At 42.0% G+C, this 19500-nt stretch overlaps 1 protein-coding gene across 2 annotated transcripts in view; it reads left to right on the top strand.

The window, feature by feature from the left end:
* The window catches only part of RETREG1 (reticulophagy regulator 1), a 136520-nt gene that overhangs the window by 18704 nt on the left and 98316 nt on the right, over nucleotides 1–19500 (top strand). The window lies entirely within an intron of this gene.

Below are 19500 nucleotides of genomic sequence, written 5' to 3'. Positions count from 1 at the left end.
GGTAAGCCCAAAGTGTTTCTTTCTGCATCTTATACTTCTAAGACTCATCGTTTGCTTGCCATATAAAAGCTGTGTATCATTTTTGTAGTCCGTTCTCTAGTTGGATGGAGTTGAACACAGGTTTCCATGTGCCTCCAAGGGGCACTCACACGGGAAACAGTTTGGGTGCACCCCCTGGAGTTTTGCAGTGAGGCTTCCCTGGTTGGATCTCGGGGCTTTGTTGAGGTGTGGCCCTTTGGGGTGGGTGTCAGGCCGGTCAACTGTCCTGGCTTTACAGTAACACTGTGTAACCTAGAATAGGTTGTGCCTAAATGAATCAAAAGGCGGAGAGACTTCAAACCTTGGCTTCATTAGCAAAACATTCAAAACAAAATAACTTGTCACTAACCAAGCTACATCGAGTTGAGGGAATGTCACTGCTATTTTCATTTTAGGTTTGGTATGGAGCTTAATGCCACATACATGCCAGTTTCTGCTTGTCAGCTTCCAAAAAGCCACTCTGGCAATTTTGCTTGTGTTTCACCAGTCTGTGTAGCACTGAGAGGAATGTGCCTCTGTAGTAACAGATTTCAGCGAAGAATCATAACAAAATCATCTAGGGCCCTGGATTGCCTAGTTCTTTGAAAGTAATAACCTATTTTCAGTATGGCAAACACCTGATGGAAGATACTTATTTTATGATCAAGTTGCACTAACTCTGACCTGGTAAACCATGATGTTTGTTTTGTTAGCAGCTACGACCTTTCAAAAGTAGGCATCCATATGATGAAATAAAAGGAGAGGGAGTCTTGGTTCCAGTTTAACTACCTATTTTATAGATGAAGAAACTGAGTTCCAAGGTCCCTCAGTGAGCTGGTGACAACATGACAGTGTCAGAGTCCCTCCTGACCCCTTTTTAAACTATGTGCAGGTTAGTGTTGAAACAGTGAGTGTGATGACACTTAGGAAATCAAGATAGTAATGCTCCCAAGTGCCAGAAACACTGATCATATTTTTACAGTTCAGTGTGGGGACTTCACTGTGTTGATCCCACCACATCTTTCGGGGCCTTTCGAGCGTCTGGAGTGGGTGTATTGACAGATCTCCTCATGGTCTGCAAAGACCCTTTAAAGATCCTGACTGTGGGCTTCAGACCTGTGCCTCAGACTTCACTGTCCTTTTCTGCTCCTGTGACAAATGAGCCGGAGTTTGTTAAAAGTCACCTTGATTAAAGGAGACAATCGAGGGCTTTTTCTTGCTCTCAGTAGGAATGACTTGTGGTTGACCACATCTACTTGACACAAGGTGTTTAACATCCACCTAGTGGTAATGCAGCTTCTTGCAAATGACGAAGGTAAGTCCATCTGGAAAACCCTTCATGGGGGAATTCTTGGCAGCTGAAAATGCACTTACTATTCAAAGGAAACATTTTTATACGCTCTTGACTGCAAAGTGGTACCTGTGTTTGCTAAAACAACACCAGGACTGTTAAAATGGATCCGATTGCTTTAGTAGTTATGTTAGTTATCATAATACAACTTAAGGACTTTTTTTTGTTCATAAAATCTCTCTAAAAGTGCTGTTGACCTCTTCTCATCAAACTCCTCTATAGCTATTATACATAATACCAGTGTCTACAAACAAAAAAAGTATATGCACTCAGTACTTAAAAAATTCAGCCTTTCATATGAAATAAAAACAAAATACAAAAATAAGGATCAAAGGAGTCCATTAGGGCATGATTAGGGGCATGATGCTCAGGACTGGGACCGCTGCCAACCTGTGCAGCCCCAGAACCCTGATGGGAATTCCACCTTGATTCAGAAGAGGCCTTCATGGTCTCTCATCTGGGGCTCAGTTGCTCATGAGCTGCAGAAAATCCAAATCCATCTTTGCATATGGAGGATATGGCTCCTAAACTGCAGGAGGGACATTGCATGGAACTCCTCCTGCAGCTGAGTTCCTGTAACTTGAATGGGTACATCTTGGAGGTATTGACTGTAGGATGAAAACCTTACTTCATCTATTTCTTCATCTCTGTAGGAATGCATGTATATCTTCTTGGCATACCTTTTGAATTTAACTTCCATATACCTTCTGGGTAAATTAAAAACCACAGCTTGTATGGTTGTGTCATCTATAACGTTCGAAATTTTTAGTGTGAGACTTTTCACCAGTTTATTATTGTAGTTTATTAAAAAATGGTATGCTAAACTTGTAACTTTTTTCTTATACAATTTATTACGTATTTAAAGATATTTGACAATGAAATTTCACTTTTGGCTCCAGTTCCAAGTTTAATAGAATCGATTTTAAAAGATAATTGAGTGGAAGTGAAAAATAAAGTTTAAAAATTGCTTTTCTGTTCTTTTTAATTCACTAGTATTAACGAACAGTAGCTTTCACTTATCAAGGTGGAAATTGGACTTCAGGAGAAATTTTGGCTTTTATTTATTTAAAAAATGTATACATTGAATATTGCTGAATATAGCTGAAAAGTTCAGGATGTTTGTGTATTAATGCCTGCGTGACTGAGACTTTTGCTTCTGTGTACATGCCAGCTTCTAGCTCTGATGTTGCTCTGGCATCTCTGCTGTGTGTGGTTTTGCCTGGTACACGTAGATGGCTATCTTAAGGCTTATGAGCCCTCGATCCAGTACATGCTTGCCGCATGCCTGTGGCATTCATGAGCATGGCTGTTGATAAAACAGCTATTCTTGGGCTACAATCCTCAGAATGTCAGTGATGATTTTCAGCTTTTAGTTAGAAGAACTTCCAGATGTCTAGAAAGAAGCCCAGATATATATTCTGTATTGGTGTGGCTTTCACAGTAAACACAGCTGCTTAGATCTGGGGGAGGCACGTCTGCTGCAACTCCTCTGAGGATGAGGTCGCATGAGTCCACAGGGCACCACCCTCTGACCTGACCCGTCACACCATTGCAACGTGGCTTTGGCATGGGGCATGTCAGGAGAGGCAGGCTTACTTGCAATAGGTTGTCAGAAGCCAGTTTTTCTGATAAAAAAGAAATAAAATTATGGCTGGCCGGTTAGCTCAGTTGGTTAGAGCTCAGCCTGATAACAACAGGGTCCTGGGTTTGGATCCCCATACCAGCCAGCTGCAAAAAAATAAAATTAGTCTAAGCTATGATCCAAGTGCCATTCATGTTACCTGATGCTTCCTAAAAGGTCTTCAAAAATGGTGTAGAAAAAATAAACATAGAAAACAAGAGCTGGCTGGTTAGCTCAGTTGGTCAGTGCATGGCGTTGTAACACCAAGGTCAAGGGTTTGGTTCCCTGTACCGGCCAGCTGCCAAAGAAAAATTTAAAAATGCTGTAGATGTTTTAATGCTCCCCATACTTTCTTTTTTTCAATTTGGCAAGCTGTTACTGTTATGACAGTGTGCTTTTGGGAATTCATGATTAATGATTACATTGATTATGTGCATGATTAATTACGTTAATTGAATCAACTATTCAACAAACATTGAATGAGCAACTACAAAAAGAAGTATTTATTGAGCACCTGCCATTGGCCTGGCAGTGACCTGGTGCTGGGGTGACGTTGGCGAACAGGAGAGGGTGGGCACTTCCTTCCAGAACCTCGTAGTTCGGGATAGGGAAGGACAGACAGGAAACAAACGAACAAGCAAATAGACACACAACTGGGAATTAAGAGGAGTGCTGTGAAAGAAAAAGGCATAACTCCGGGGGAGCGGGGAGACATAACCCGTGGAGCTGGGTTGTGTTTTCATTGCTGTGTGGCTGCAGAGTGTGAGCACCACGCATGACGTGGTGAGTCTGGAACCCTCTGTTGTGCCTTTGCCAAGCTTTGGAAAAGAAATGCCTTTTGCCAAAGAATCCCCATTTTTCACTTAGCAAAATGGTCGATTCCTTTTGGGTATAGCAGATTTGAAGTTCTGGTGTAGCCAAATGCATGAGTGGGGTTCTTTTTAAAATATCACTGTCATTTGTAACAGTTTCACCTCCATTTACTAATCATCTGACTGGAACATCACAATTCAAATGTAGATCCTATTCGATTCCAGGTTTATATGCTGATTATGAACTGGAATAATTTGTGGTTGGACTGAGGCATTTTCTTCTCTTGTTCGTATTTAATGTCAGATGGTACAAACGCAGACACCGTACCACTTGTTTGGAGAGCTTGATGAGAAGCTGTCATCTTTCCTTATTACACATTCTTTTATTCTTATTCCCTGCATGTTTATTAGGGTCTTTATCTGTCTTGCTTGGAGAATTAATATGGTGCTGGAAATTGCAGGTAGAATTATCAGGAGAGCCATGTGTTTTCCGCTAGAGCTTTGTGCTAAGGGAGAGCTTCGTCTCCCTTGTTCAATTAGAGAATGTTGTTAGGGTTGTTTGTGCCACTGTGTGCGGCACATGTGTGCACACTCAGAGAACAGGGATCATGCAAACCTGTTGGGTAAAGGTAGCAACTTCTAGCAAACCCATGTGAGTTTTTAAACAGTGTGAGTTAGAGGTGGTGGCTTTGTTTCCTCCTGTAGCACTTCTAATCACCATTTTTCTTGTTCTTATTTTATAGCTCCTTTTGGGCAAATAGTAAAAAACATTAAAAAACAAACATCCCCAGAGGTCTACTTTTAACAGGTCAGGGTGGTATTGCTGTTCAGTGTATTATTCTGGCTCTTGGGCTCCTGGAGTGAGCTTGGGGTGGTTGTCTGTGATATGCACTTATTTTATAGGCTTGCTGTGTTTTATTGATTTATTCTGTCCATGGTAAGAAGATACGGAAGGTTTCGCTGTGTTAGTTTGTCATCTTCTATTGGGATAGAAGGGTTCCCTCAATGATGAGGTTTCAGGGTCTTATCTTAAAGAGGTCATCTCAGAGCTAAATTTGTGACCGTTGTCTTGCATTTCAGTTCATGGCTTGAATTCTTGTGGGCTAACCTTCAATCAACTTGTGTCTTCTTTTCCTTAGTTTATTTTCCTTTTGCCCAATTTCCTTAGTTTTCAGTATTTATTCTGTATTATAATAGATATTTAACCTCTCACAGTTGTTTTTTGAACTGAGGTGGAGTAGAAATAAATGCTCATGGAGGTATGTATGTGCTTGTGTGTGTGTGTGTATGTGTGTGTGTGGTCGGGGAGTAGTGGGTTCTGGAAAGAGGTGAACTAGCTTCTAGCTGAATGAGCCCAGTCCAATGATTTAATCTTTCTGAGCTTTAGTTTCCTCGTGTGTAAAGAATGGACATGCCATCACCTCACAAAATGGCAGTGAGTCTGTGGGACACGGCCCACCTTGGGAGATGGGCCCACATTGGGACATGGCCCACCTTGGGGGAATGGCACACCTTGGGACATGGCCCAGCTTGGGACATGACCCACCTCGGGGGATGTCCCACCTTGGGACATGACCCACCTTGGAAATGGCCCACCTTGGGACATGGCCCACCATGGGAAATAGCCCATCTCAAGTGGCACACAGGCCATGGATACATTCAGGCTCTTGCCCTTGCCCTGTGGTTCTTTTTCAGAATCACAATTTCCCATTTCAGTGTTTCATTAAATTGTCTATTACTACTTGCTTGTGCCATTTACTGAAGGTTATTTTAAAAACCACAAAATGTAAAACAGAACATTAAAATATTATTTCAAATAAAAATACCTTTACACCTGAAGGGAACTTGGTGTGCGACTTCGCTTACACCTTGAGGTCAGCTAGGTTAAACTGACCTGGCTGCACAGTTTGTGGTTTGGGGACTTTTTGTTGCAGTGGCAGCATGTTGTGCCCATTCTCTCCCTCTGGGGGGACAGTATAATCTGCCTGCCACGGGGGCTCTTTTGGCCCTGATCCTCAAACCCTGTTGAGAGGTCCTGGGGCTGAGGTTGTGGGACCCTGAAGAATTTGCAACCATCAGAAGAGATTCAGTCTCATCCCAGGTTCATTCTCAGTTTAGAATGTTCTGGAAACACAGTCTAGGGAATTTAGAGGAGTGGGGTCCATGAGGCAGTGGCTGGTCCTCTCATGCTTGTACACTCACATGTACGTGTGCTCTCTTACTCTCTGTCTCTCTCACTCTTGGTTTGTCTTCTCTTTTAATTTGACCCATAGGAAAGAATCAGGAAGGGTTTTCCTACCTGGGATGATATGACGTAGTCTTGGGCTTTACGGCAGCCCTGTCAGTCAAAGTCCAGCTGGAATGTGGCCATTGGCATCAGGCCCAGAGTGGACGTTCCTGATACATAGTAGTATTAGTGCCCAAATATTTGTCACTGCTTTGTACTGTCTCAAGTTTGGCCACAGAGTAGCAGGGAGTTGCAGCTCCCCATGTACTAGAGTAGATGGGCCATGGCCCTCCCCTGCCATGCTGGCAGGCTACAAAGACATCCATTGGACACACCACAAGCTCTGTTTTTTTTTAAACTGAGATTTTGAAAGTATCTCCTACCCTGTATTGGTCAGGACAGCTGCACTGAGTGGGATTATAATCCCCAGCTTGGAATTCCCTATGCCAGGCTTGCCTTTCCTAGGGACAGATGCCTGAGAGTGACATCGCTGTTCTTGCCCCATGAATGTATCCGTGGAAACTGGGACAAGAGTCCACCTTCAGTTCTTGGTTTCATATGGTTTCTTGAGCACTTTGGCATCAAATAAGAAATAAAAGTCGCTGATGTTTTTCTGGGAATGATTACTGGATATGGCGTTCCAGATATTAAAGCATGTCTGTGTATGGAGGTGGCTCACACATCCCAGGGCACTGTGCCTCATAGATGGTGTGGCTAGGTCAGCTCTGCTGAGCAGCGTAGCTTCACTATGCTGATAAAAGGACACTTGATCTTAGCCTGCAGGTAAATGGCCCTCCCAGGATGACAAAATTGTTAATTCACTGCTCAGTATGTCTTCTGTTTTGGGCTTTTGAGAAAAGCTGCTTCTCTGTGTCATGTGTTCATTTGGATTTTAAGTAGGGGACCATATAATTTATTGATTATACCTAAGTAGGCCAGGACGTGGTGTAAACTAGGATACTACGTCCCCTCTGATTGTGGGTAACTTGCTTTTTTTCTAATCTGCACAGTTTCTTATAGCTTGTTCAGATATTTCAGCCTTGTTCTTGTTTTATTTACTGAGTGTGGCAGCCTGAGAGAATGTTTATCTTTCCGTCAAGGAGTTTGGGAGGAGATGGGATGGGCCCTCAGCCTCCTCGGGCTGACAGGGCACATTGCGGGGCTGGTTAACCTTGACATATAAGTAGCCCTTGGAGCAGGCAGTAGAGTTTTGCAGACACTTGGTGTTATGGGCTGTATTGTGTCTCCCCCCCCAAATTCAGATGTTGAAGTCCCAACCCCAAGAGCACCTCAGAAAATGACTATATGAGGAGCCTTCAAAAAGTTCATGGAAAGATTCATATTATCCTAATTTCATTTTTCCACAAACTTTTTGAAGTACCCTCATATTTGGAAATAGGACCTTTAAAGAGGTAATTAAGGTTAAATGAGGTCATATGGGCGGGTCCTGATCCAATATGATGCTGTCCTTAGACAGAGTCATAGACAAGAGTGAGATACCAGGGATTTGGATGCACAGAGGAGAGGCCGTGTGAGGATGCAGTGAGAAGGTGGCCGTCTGCAAGCCACGGAGAGAGGCCTCAGGAGAAACCAAACCTGTAGACTCCCTGATCTGGGCCTTCTAGAGGTAATAAATTTGTTTTTTGAGCCACCAGTCTGTGGTATATTGTCACTAGCAAACTAATATACTTGGCCCAAGAGAGGGAACAGCCTCAGTCCTAGTTCTGGAAGTGAATACTGTGGTCTTCCACTGGAACAGTGTGAAATATTGTTGTTGAGCTTAGGGACTTGGCAAGAAATGGTCATTACAGTGGATCCTTCTGTGTATGGCCATGATGTTGGACAGTTTGTTATTAGGGTATGGTCAAGGTTCATTCACCCGGAAATGGGTGCGCTGGAGCAGGGTAAGCAGACCCCTGGCAGGATTTCTGGTGAGGAGGGGAATGAGAGAGAACAGGGTAGGCATGGGCTGGAGAACCAGCCAGAACAGTCAGGTGCAACCAGGGCGAGGGTGGGTGCTATACAGATGGATGCATGTGGACCAAAGTCCAGTTCTTTGCATCTCGGGGTTTTTTGGAGAGAAGGAGGTGGAGATATAAGAGTATCTTCTGTAGCCATGGCAGTGCCGTCAATCTCAGAACTGCAGAGTGGCTGAATTCCTTTTTGGGACCCTGGACAGGGTCAGGTACATTGGAATGGGCTCTTGAACAATCTGTGGACAAGAACTGATGAGTGGTTGACCATAACTGAATGGGGATTTAAAAGGTAGGAGCTGACATGCCAATTGCTTTTTCAACTCTGTTCTCTAGAACATTCTGCTGCCTTAAGATTGATTGGTTAAAGTAGGATGCCAAGGGATTCCACAAATGGTATATAAATAGAGCAGTGAACTTGGAATCAGGAAGACCCAAGTTTATATCCTTAGTCTTTCAATTAAAGGCTGTATGATTTTAGACAAATTGCTCCAACTTAATCTGTTTATGAATATATAATTTCCATATATGTAAATTCATTATGTTGTTTAGGAACATTAAATGAGATAGAGATGTAAAAATATCGAGCATATAAGGTCCTCATTACACATCAGTTTATTTCTTTCTTGGGCATGCCTGTAAAGGTTCATTGAAATTGTTAGTGTGTGTCTTACTCCCCCCGCCCCACTCAAGAGCTATTCTTCTTAGTGGCCTCTTTGGCACCTGTCACTGTGCCTTGTACCCAGTTGCAATGGACTGAATGTTTATGTCCCTCCCAAATACATATGTCAAAACCTAATCCCCAATGTGATGGTATTAGGAGGTGGGGACTCTGGGAGATGATTAGATCATGAGGTTGGAGCCCTCATGGTTGGGATTAGTGCCCTTATAAAAAGAGACCTGAGAGAGATTCACCATGTGAGGACACAGCGAGAAGGTGCCATTTATGAACCAGAAAGTGGGCTCTCACCAGATACCTATTCTACCAGAGCCTTGATCTTAGATTTCCCAGCCTTCAGAACTGTGAGAAATAAATTTGTGTTGTTTATAACTCACCCAGTCTATGATATTTTGTTACAGCAGCCTGAATGACTATGACACCTGTATATGCACTTATTTATTTATGAAGGAAGAGGCCCCAAAGGTCAGTGATGTTTGGGTTAGTTACATGGCATCCTCTAGCTAGGATTTGTGGGCTCAGAGAATGTTTGAATGGGAAATGCCCTGAGAAATCTTTGCAGTCCAGTGATCTAATCCGTAAACCTGTCATTGACATGTAGGTTCCTGTACTTCACCTCTTAGAATTCTGATCTTTCAGGTCCAGAGTGGGGCCCAGGAGTTTGTATTTTTTAAAAGTTCCCCGAGTTATTCTGATGATGATAACCGTAGTTTTGGGAAGGACTTATGTAGTCAACACCTCAATTTAAAGATGAAAGGCTGGCGATTTAGCTCAGCTGGTTAGAGTGCGATGTTATGACACCAAGGTCAAGGGTTTGGATCCCCTTACTGTCCAGCTGCCGAAAAAAAAAAAAAAAGAAAATACTGAGGTGGAGGATATCGAGGTGTTTCTCACTGGCTGTGTTGGCTGGGCCCGAAGTTCACGCTAGGGCAGACACACAGAATATCTCTTTGCCATTTGCATAAAAACCCAAAGAAACTAAGTGGGCCGCCCATTCCCAGCGCTTCCTGACTTTCCTGTGATTTTTTCTTTTTGTTCTCCATGCCTCTTGCTACCCCCTTTCTTCCCTTCTACCCTCCTAACTATCCTGTACTTCATTCAGTTCATGACTTTGATCTGATTCTTTTTTTTCTTCTTATGGCTTCTTTGTATGAGTGAATCTGGTCGTTAGTGTTTAACTGACTGGTAACTGGGCTGGAGTGGGCTACAGAGGTTGCCTCACCGACCCTACTCCCAAGTCCCCATCCGAGCTCGGGTACGAGGCAACCGGCAGTACGAGTGGGCAGATATTCAATTTATACATGAGGGGGTGCTAAGGAGCCCATTGCACTGCCCTGAGGTGCTCCTGACTTGACTTACCCGTGGCTTTTCTCATAATTCCAATGCAAGGTTGCAGAGGTGACCAGTCCCAATTTCGCTTTGCCTGGACCCCAGATGGACTTGCTTCCACCCCAGCTGTGCCCTTGGTTTCTCCTGCTCCTGGGCCCAGGAAGGCAAACACAATGCAGACTCCCCGCCGCTCCTCCCGGCTGTCTGGTCTGTCTCTCCCCCACACCTTGCTGACCTGGGCACATTCCCTGAATTCACTGCATTAGCGCGTGTTGTTTCTGCAAGAATGAGCCTCTTCCCTCCTCCAGCGCAGCGACTCTGACTGATGGCTGCTCCCCAGCACTTGCTTGCCCTCAATGTCTGCCAACATTTGACAGAAGCCCCTCCCGCCTTTCCTCTCCTCTCATGTTTCTAATTCACTTTGTCGGCAGTCACAGCTAGACAAGTACTTCTCTAGAGAAAAAGTCTTCTGAGTTTCATTTAATCTCTGATTTGTAATTGAGTTGTTACTTTATCTTGCTCCATTTTATGATTATCTTCGCCTTTCCAAATTACTTTAAACTATGTATTTTGTTGACTTTGAAGAAATAAATCTCCCCTGCCCAACACATATACATATTTTAAACAGCTCTGAAAATGGGATGCATATTACATATCAGAGGGTCGTAATTTACTTGGCAGCTTTTTCCCCCGCTTAATGGTACATGATTTCACGCATCATCTTCAGTCACTGGTTTTGCAGGAAGGATCTGTGTAAAAGGCCTGTAAATTAAAGCCAACTTGAGTTGAAATTCAGAATTTTGTGACATTAAGATAGATGGCTGCCAGTATGCCTAACTCTTGAGAACATAACTATTTTCCAGCAAAATGTGATGATCTGCCCTTTGAATAATGTTTGGTAAGTCATTATGCCTTATGAGATGCTCTTTCTTTTATGACTAGAGCTGCTGTAATATTAAACAGAGCCAACACACATTAAGGACTCTGTTTAGTCTAAGTCTACAGCTACAAAACCCCATTTTTGGATTTCTGTTTTGAAAGAATTACAAAGTAAATAATGCAGATTAATTCCCACATCAGAACTATGAAGGGTTCCAGTGCTTTTATCCATAGATCTTCTTTCTTTGAAGACAAAAAAAAAAAAAAAAGTACATTTTAGCTATTGACACCTTTCATGTCTTAGTACAAAGCAGGTTGTGCTCTACCTAGAAATGAAGGTTAAGTGTTTTCATCCATTACCAAAGACATTTCTTCTGTTTTTTTTTTTGGCATACTATCCTTTTCTTTATAAGAAATTTATCCTATTGAGAGCCATTTAATTTGTTCTTGCAAAACTCATTTTGGAGTAATGGAAAATTTAGGTTTTCTTTATCAAATGAATATACAACTAGTTGAAAATAATTTTTTGCCGTTAGCTGCTGAGTGGAGTTCCACTGAAGTTCTCGTACCTTCACTTCTTTTTCATTATGTAACTTGTCTACATGGCCCAGCGCCTGTTCCTGCCCTCTGGCCAGCTTGGCCACTTTACTGTGGCCTCCTGCATTGTTGAACCTGAGAAGACACACCCAGGGCCCCACACTCCTACGGAATGCTTGAGAATCAATGTAGGGACAGGAAGGCTGTGGCCTTGGCAGGGGTGTGAATGATCCATCCACAGAAAGTAAAGATGATGGGTTGCCTGAGAGTAACTTAGTTCCCCAGCCTGTCATTTTCCTTGTTGAGCTTTTTTGTGGGGTGAGTGCCACAACTCTCAGGTGGCTTATGAGCATTGAATGAAGACTAATTTTGATATTAACAAAGTCCATAATTTGATAGACAATTTTTCTTCTTAATATCATGGTGCATTCTGAAATGGAAATAATTTGGGGATTACCCAGGACCCTTCTTTTTACTATGAGTAGGAGGTTGACCCTTATAGTCTCAGAAACTTTTTTGGATCCTTGCCTGTTTTCCTTACACTGTCCTTTGTCTCTGAGCATATGGGTTGTGTCTTTTTTCTTAGCTGACCCAGGTAACTGAATAGAGACTAGTCCCATAAACTATCCCAACAATACCAAGTGGGATAAGGCAGTTAGTGGCTTGAAAACCAGATTAAAAATCAAAATAATATTACTGAATATGGGAATGTAATAGAAGAAAATGTAGAAGAAATAAAACATAGTAAGAAAAAAGCAAATAGACTTACCCAATATAAAAATGAATCAGAAATAATGCTATACAAGCAAGGCTAGAAATCATCTGTTGGCTGTGATAATCACAAGCTAAACATGAGTCACCTTGGTAATGTGCACACACGCTTATGTGTTTTTAAAGCAGTCATCACATTAAGATGTAGAAATAGGCCACGACTTGCTAAGAGAAAGTGCATGTAGTGATTTACAGAACAGTACCTTTCTAATGGCAGTTAAACTACACAGTATACCTTTATAAGACAAATGGGGTATTATTATACACATATAATTTTATATATTTATATATAGCATATAATTGTCATATGTAACGTTTACCTATCATAATATGCTTATGTATATTGTAATTGTCATATATACTGTTTGCCTGTCTTGGTTTCCAAAATCTGGAATGTTTTTTGTCAGATAAAAAGTCTATGTCAGCTAAGAAAACATGTACTCTTTTAATAGTCAGATGATATTTTAGTTTAAAAAGTTATAGTAGCTTTTTTTCTTATAATTGATTATAAAAATCCCATCAGTCTATGGGAAGATGTTTCTGCAGACTTAGGGATTGGTGGAAATAGTGTTTCTGAATCTTCTTGGTTCTGGGATCTGTTGATGTGGTTGTAGGTCTCTAGGCTAATTTGGATAAAGTTGAGGTTCAGTGGCTTTTTAAAATTGAACTAAAAACTATTTTAAGGAAAAGAAAAGCCTTTATTGGTCACTGATGGGATCACTTCCAAGATATGGTGATGGTAGGATTGGCTGAACGAGCGAGTGACCCATACGGCCATCCAAGCCTGGGCTCCTGCACGTGAGGATTAGTGCTCTGTGGTCGGCAACTTGCGATTCTTAACACTTTTCTCTTTGAATCAGTGTTTTGTAGGTGAAGTGCAACGTGATGACAGGCATGCACTGGGGGCTGAGAGCCTCAACTCATGGGCAGTCACCCCTCCTCTCTTGGTTGCCTGCTCCCTGCCTCTTAGTGCCCTGACCCTGCCCAGTCTCTCCCTCCCCACTCCACCCTGTTTGACTGCCCAGGGCAGTGGGCAATTGCATCAGTGGGGGAGGCTTGTGTTGCGCTGAGGCCATCTGCCCCTCTAGGGGGCCTGAGCGTGAGGGCCGTGTGGCCTACAGCTGCAAGACAGGTGGTGACCATCCTCACCCTGGCTGGCAGTGATGTGGTGCATTCAGTGGGTAACTAGGCAGGGGCCTCTCACCTATGCTGGATCCAGGTCCCAATTGTGCCCTGGAGTGGAGGTTGCAATACCCTGGGGATCACCTGTTTGCCTGGGTTGGGGTTACAGAAGTGTGGGAAGGGGATAGTGACTTCCTCAGCCTGGGTGAGGTCTCTGCATTTCAACTTTGCCCTGGACCTTGAAAATGATGGAGCCTCTTTAGTGAGGCTCATGAGTGCCCACAGAACCCCCCTTCAGAGTCTGTGCTTGGTCACTCTGCTCTCGTGGGCCCTTGGGCATGCTGCACTCTGACCACAACCCACCTCATGCTCATTTATCCACAGCATTCAAGAACACTCTGGTGGCCTGTGTGTCGCCATCTTTGCCTCAGAATTCCTCCACGGGCGAGGTGGTTTCCACATGTTTCTGTGAATTCTGCAAATGGTCAGATCAGCAAGGTGGCCCTGGGACTTTGTCTTGGGTGTGTCCTATGATGACCTTGGCAGGGTCTAATTGTATTTAGTTTTTCTGCAGAGAACTGTTATATACCTCAAAGTCATTCTCAGCAGTAGCCAAGCAAATCAACACTCGCAGACACTTAGACCTAGGAATGCAGTAGGTTTCAGCAAGGTGTTTAAGAAAATCTCTCATTATGTCTTTGTGGATAACATGGAGTGATATGGACAAGAATATAGTGGCAAGCTGGATTGTCTGCTGTATTCATGAAGTGCTGATTAATAAATCCAGGTCACTGTGCTCTTGGGGAGTGATGAGACTCCAGTACTGGCCAATGCCTTTGATCGGTAGTATGGATGAGGACTGAGGACGTGCAGATATCAAATGTGTGGGTGTCCTGAAGCTGGACAAGAAAACAGATGTGATTGATGCCACCATTAAAGTCTGCAGCTTTGAATGATGGGCTGTGTCACACAAGAATATATTTAATAGGACATACTTAGATTCAAAAATTGTATCTGAAAAATAGAATCTTTGGGGGTTTAACTTCCTGTAAATTTAACAAGCCAGCATGCTGATAGAATTGTTTAAAGAAAAAAAAAAAAAAGGCTGTGCCAAAATGACTTGAAAACTTATCTCCACACAGAATCCTGCATACGAATGTTTATAGCAGCTTTATTCGTAATTGCCAAAAATTGGAAGCAACCAGGATGCCCTTCAGTAGGTGAATAGATAAATTTCAGTATATCATACAATGAAGTATTATTCAGTGATCAAAAGAAATGAGCTAACAAGCCACAAAAACACACAGAGGAAAGAATGTTCAATGTATATTGCTAAGAAAGAAGCCAGCAGGGAAAAGATACATATTATATGACATTCTGGAAAAGGCAAAACCGTGGAGACAGTAAAAAGATCAGTGGTTGCCAGGGGCTTGGGGGGAGGGGGGGTAAATAGGTGGAGCACAGAGGATTTTTAGGGCATTGAAACTATTCTATGTGATTCTATACAGTAGACATTACGCTTTTGTCAAAACCCACAGAACTACAACACAGAAAGTGAAGCCTAATGCAAACCCTGTGGTTTAGTTAGTAATAATATATCAATACTGGTTCGTCAGTTGTAGCAAATGTACCACACTAATAATGCAAGATGTTAATAATAGGGGACTCTGTATGCCGGGGAAAGATGTATATGGGAACTCTCAGTACTATCTGCTTACTTTTTCTGTAAACAAGAACAGTGCTAGCAAAATCTATTAATTAAAAAAAAGACAAAGCTGTAAATTGGTGACAGTCCTTTGAGTTCTCTTCGTGTGATGGCAGGTGGACAAAGAGGTAGAAACTTGTGGCTGGGAGTCATTTGGCAGAGTGGTAAGAGCCAGCTTAGAGCCAGGCTGCCTGAATGCATGACATGGTCCTGCTTCTCCCTAGTCCTGGAGCTTTGGGCAAGTTTCTGAGCCTCTCTTTGCTCATCTGTAAAATGGGAATAATGGTAGTTCTCGTACAATTGTTAGGTGGAATACTAGTGAATACATATAAAGCTCTTCGAACAGTGTCTACATTCACTAAACAGCTATTTTATTCATCCAGAATTTGGTTATGGAGGGCAGAACTAGTGCCCTGGGGTGGAGGGAGGCAAAGGTTAAGGGAAAATTTTCTAACTCCTAGGCTCTAGTCCTGTGGCTCTCATGCAGTTCCCTTTGCATTTGCTGTTCCCCAAACTGGAATGCATTTGTCTCTTTTCCACCTGACCAAGTCTGACATCTTTGGGAAATCAAAGTTTAGATGCCATCTCTGACTTGCGTATGCAATTACCAGCTCTCTTTGCTCCTACGGCATTCTGAGTAGTGCTCAGATTAAACATAGCTGTTTACCCGTCTACTTTCATGGCTCCGCTGGGGCAGGCTGGGATTGAGTGGTCAGACGCTTGTTCCTGGAATGAAACAGAATTTCTTCTCTCCCTGCAGTAATAATAGGATACTGCAGGAAATTGGGTGCTGCAAGAAATGGTGAGCTTCCTGTTGTGAGATGTATTTAAGTAGAGGTGGGCGATTCCAACCGGAGGGACTCATGGATCCAATGAAAGTGTAAACTGGATGACCTCTGAGCTCCTTGCAGCTCATGATTCTATGACTGTGTTTCTCCGAGTGGTGTGACAGAGCACCAGCATCAGTCACCCACGTCCAGCAGACAGGGATTGTTTTTTTGATGTCTTATAAGACAGTTTTCATGTAAAGATTGGTTGGAAGCAATTGTGTTCAACTACTTTTTAAAGAATAAATTTTGATTTCATAAAGTTACCAATTCAAAACCCTCATTTTTCTTTGAGCTTTCAACTTTAGCTGACAAAATGTTTTGTTTATAAGTTTGGCAAATTTTAGCAGTTGTTTTGAAGAAAGTCTTTGGTGAATGATTAGTTTCATGAAAAATTTGAATTTTACCCTTTGAACATTTAAAGTTGCATTTGTAAGTTTTATATTTTCTATGTCCCTTTAAAGAACTTCACTATCAAAAGTTACTAAGGTAGGGCCAAAGGGCTCCGGAGCCAACTTGGTAAAAACAACTGCAAAAGAAGGGGAAAGAATCAAGCATAGATCTTGCCCTTTTTTTGAGCTGCATCTCTCAGTTGATCCAACCTTGATGAGGGGAAGTTTTTCTTTATAGATGTGATCCAGCTAAAGGTTTTCATCTCCACATAGCCCCTGAGGAATTAATCGCTAGGCAATGATTATTAATGGCTTGCTAATGTAACAAAACTTCGACACCAGACACCCAGCCAGTATATGCCTCCTGATGGAAACACATATCAGCAACTGTCATGGGGTTTTACAGGAAAAAAACCCCCAAAACCTAAGTCTAATCAAGCCTCTAGATTCAGCTGCCAATTTACAGGCCACACAAAGGATAGAAGAAAATGTTAAACTAAACCACAAGGGTTTATGAATGATTCCCAGAATCTGGAAAACTTTGTTGGGCAAATGAGTCTGTTTCTTCCACAAAAAAAATATCAAGAATTAAAAAAAAAAAAAAAAGATGACGGGGCCTATAGAGTATAAGAACCTAAAATCCACATTTGCCAATTTCAGTGTGTGACCTTTACGGGTCCTGTTTCATTCTTTGTGTGTGTGTGCGCCCACGGTGTGTGTGCGTCCACACACGCAAAAATGATGGGGAAAATATGTATGTTGAGAGGATATCTGATGACATTAAGAATTAAAACAATTTTTTAGGTGTGATAGTGGTATTGTTATGTTAAAAAGACCTTTATTTTGAAGATAAATAACAATATTCGAAGATTAAATTATATGATGTTTGAGATTTGCTTCAAATAATTTGTTGGGGGGGGAGGAGTTTAGTGGGTGGGAATATGGAAGAAACAAGGTTGACCATGAATGGAGAATTGTTGAAGCAGGGTTTTTTATACTCTGACCTCTCTTTTTATATGTGTTTGCAATTTACCAAAAGTTTTTTTAAAAACTACTTCAATTGTCTAACAACCCAAGCTCTCCCAAATATTAGGCAATTCCTATAAAATGAATAAATTAAACTCATAAATGTTTCTAAGATTTTAATTTTAAATCACAAGTCTAAATTTTTCAACTACATATTTTGAAGTGGAGCCACGAGACACATCATTTTAAACATTATAAATAATGAAAATATTGGGCCGAGCCCGTGGCGCACTTGGTAGAGTGCGGCGCTGGGAGCGCTGCGACGCTCCCGCTGCGGGTTCGGATCCTATATAGGACTGGCCGAGTGCCGGTCACGAAAAGGACAAAAAAAAAAAAAAAAAAAAAAAAAAAATAAATAAATAAATAAATAAATAAATAATGAAAATATCAAATCTGCACAGATTTTTCTAAATACAAATTATTCATTTTAGGGATTCATTTTTCAGACATTTCCATATTTCATTCTTGGGTATGAAAGACACAAATCTACCAAGAAAGCAGTGATGTAGTCCCATATAATTTGGCGTTACCTTCCCAAGCAATCATTGGGGTTGCCTTCTCAGCTGACTGAGGATTTTTAATGACCAACAAAACCCATGGCCAAGATGCCAACTGGACACTTGCCCTGGACAGAGGGGGACATCTCACGTGCTCTTTGGAGTTGCTATAGCAATGCAGCCAGGTCTGTGGGTCTAAGTCTTGTTACCTAGTTTTTCTTATTCTTGGAAGTTTGTAATTTCCACTAAGAGAATAACTAATGGCCTTTACTGCTTCAGGTAGTTTTGCATTTATTTGTTTTTTAAAAAGACACTTAAATAGATTTCTGGCTGAGTATAATGATGTTTATACTTGAGAGAACTTTCTATCTCTCCTAAGGCTTTGCCGGACTTTGCAAAGAAGATCATTCTAATGAAACATATTTATTTAACATTTGCAGATTCCCCCTGGTGTGGTGTGAGCCAGACTGTGAGTTACAGCTCATTAGTGGTCCCTGAGTCAGTTTAGTGAGTCACAGTCAGCATTTAAACACATAATACAGTCAAATGGAAAATATCAAAAAGCATTACAAGTTGCAAGGATAAATATTATTTTTTGAAACTTTGGTTTTGTGTGTATGTATTTAGATATAAATGAATTTCTTACTGTTGGTCACTACTAAAAATTTTGAAAACTGCCACTTTAATGTGATGTGAAAACTGGGAGAGCCTAGCACACAGATGTGAGGAGTGGCCTCTGAAGTGAAGCAAACAGCAGAATACAACTTTGGTTAAAACAAACGTAATAGCAAAAAAAAAAAAAAAAAAAAAGGTAAATGGAAGAACAAATTATTTTTGCTAAAGACATAGATTATGGGTTGTAATATTATGGTTATTATTATGGGTTATCTTTTATGTCTGCACCTTCTCTTCATGCTCTTTGCTCACCATGTGTTCTCTCTTGATAACGCAGTGTTAGGACCAGTGTAGACGATCCATGAATGAATTTTTTTTTAGTGGATGCAAATAATATTAATTAGACCACCTGTTTCAACAGACCTGAGGGGAGGAGTGTGGGGCTTGGGAATCTGTATTCTAACAAGCTTTCTAGGCAGCCAGCCTGGTGGCAGTTGCAGACCACTCTGTAAGAAACACTGACCTGGTCTATCCACTCATTTTACCGGCCCAGGTCACACACACACAGTCAGCATTAGAACCAGAGCTAGAACTTGGCCACCTTCTGGTGGAAGGCTTTACCCACAGCTTCACTGAGTGCCTCATGTTGATTGAGCCACTTCTCACAAGACAGGTTGCGTGACCTTCTAGTACATGGCCTGGACTTCATGCTTCCTCCCCACCCCTCCTAATCCTAAATCACCCATCATTTCATTTTCCTACTCTGTACCATTGGCTTTCTCTCTACTTCCTGTAGCATAAAGACCAAACACCCCAACATATCATTTGGAGCCTGCCACAGTCTGCCCCTGCCTCTCTCTTCAATCTCGTCTCTCCCTGCCAGTCTCCCAGCCCTCTTCTTTTGCCTTCTCCTGCTTCTGAGGTCGCCCTGGACTATTGGGCATGCCACAGGCACCTCACTCTTCCCTGACTGATTCACTGTTCATGTTGTATCCTCCAACTGGAACAGCCTCTATTTTCCTCTGAATTGCATCCATCCTCTCAGACCAAGTTCAAGTGTCATTTCTATAAAATCTTCCCTGATTTGGAGTTTTGATTTCTTAAAGACTTGCCTTAGAC

Source organism: Cynocephalus volans, chromosome 2 (genome assembly GCF_027409185.1).
Source record: "Cynocephalus volans isolate mCynVol1 chromosome 2, mCynVol1.pri, whole genome shotgun sequence".
Taxonomy (NCBI): domain Eukaryota; kingdom Metazoa; phylum Chordata; class Mammalia; order Dermoptera; family Cynocephalidae; genus Cynocephalus; species Cynocephalus volans.
The sequence above is the reverse complement of the archived record's forward strand: the minus strand, read 5'-3'. Positions and strand labels throughout refer to the sequence as shown.